Here is a 1,407-nt window from a genome sequence, read left to right as displayed (position 1 = left end):
GTGAATGATGTGTGCATGTCGTTCCAAACCAGTAAGACCTTCATTTATCTTCGCAACACAAATGAAGATATGTTTGATGAAATCTGAGAATGCTTGTGCATTCCTCTGCTTGTAAACAAGGCACAGTGCATGTGTGTTCTACGTCAGAACGCCGGCTCCTGCGTCAGCAGCATCACACGCATGCATCGTGGTACTCTCGTGAACGATGTACTTACTTTCTTTCTGGGTCTTGAACGTGGTAGTTGTGTTGCTGTATATGCAGAAAGCTCTTGGATTTCATCAGAAATATCTTAATTTGTGTTCCGAAAATGAACAAAGGTCTTATAGGTTTGTAACGACATGAGGGTGAGTAATTAATGACAGAATTTTCTTTTTTGAGTGAACTAACCCGTTAAGTATTTCTTTCTCTTCTTTCCAACTCTGTTCTTATATTATACATTCCCTTTCCTTTTTTCCTTAGAAGGATTTTTTTCCCCACTTTCTTTATTCCTTTCTATCTTATATTGTTTCTGTGTCCTTGCAGCGACTTTCTTCTTGCAAGATCAGCAGACAGGGTGACCGTCCTCGATTAAATTGCCTTCAGGACTCTTGTAAAAGCCAAAATACGACCAGACCTCCGATTTGGTCCTCTTAGATGGCTGAAAAATCTCCCGAGCGCTGTCACTGCCTTCCACCATTTCGTCTCGTGCAAAAAAACAACAACAACAACATTGCATGCTGTTTCTGCATCAGACTGATGCTGGCTGGACAGGATTTACCGCGAGTTATCAAAAACGCAATAATCAAACACGGTTTTGATGATAATTAAAATTTAAATGATAATACTAACCGTCAGGGCATTTTATCATGATTTATCGTAAAACCGGTAATCGTTACATCCCTATTTCTACTCCAAAGAATTTTCTGAAATATAAACATTTAAACGGTGGTTGTTATAAAAACTTGTTTTTTCATAACATTTGTTCAAACATTCAATACTGAAAAACGGATTACATAAGACATGATAAATTTCATTAAGTTGTACTGTATCGCTCAACATACTTTATGATGCTTACTCATGTTTATTTCATGTTATAACTAGTAGTAAAAAGGAAGATCTGGCTGGACAGGATTTACCGCGAGTTATCAAAAACGCAATAATCAAACACGGTTTTGATGATAATTAAAATTTAAATGATAATACTAACCGTCAGGGCATTTTATCATGATTTATCGTAAAACCGGTAATCGTTACATCCCTATTTCTACTCCAAAGAATTTTCTGAAATATAAACATTTAAACAGTGGTTGTTATAAAAACTTGTTTTCATGACATTTGTTCAAACATTCAATACTGAAAAACGGATTACATAAGTCAAGTCAAGTCAAGTCAAGTCACCTTTATTTATATAGCGCTTTTAACAATAC

This window comes from Sinocyclocheilus grahami, unplaced genomic scaffold, assembly GCF_001515645.1.
Source record: "Sinocyclocheilus grahami isolate Dianchi unplaced genomic scaffold, SAMN03320097.WGS_v1.1 scaffold2071.1, whole genome shotgun sequence".
Classification (NCBI taxonomy): Eukaryota; Metazoa; Chordata; class Actinopteri; order Cypriniformes; family Cyprinidae; genus Sinocyclocheilus; species Sinocyclocheilus grahami.
The sequence above is the reverse complement of the archived record's forward strand: the minus strand, read 5'-3'. Positions refer to the sequence as shown.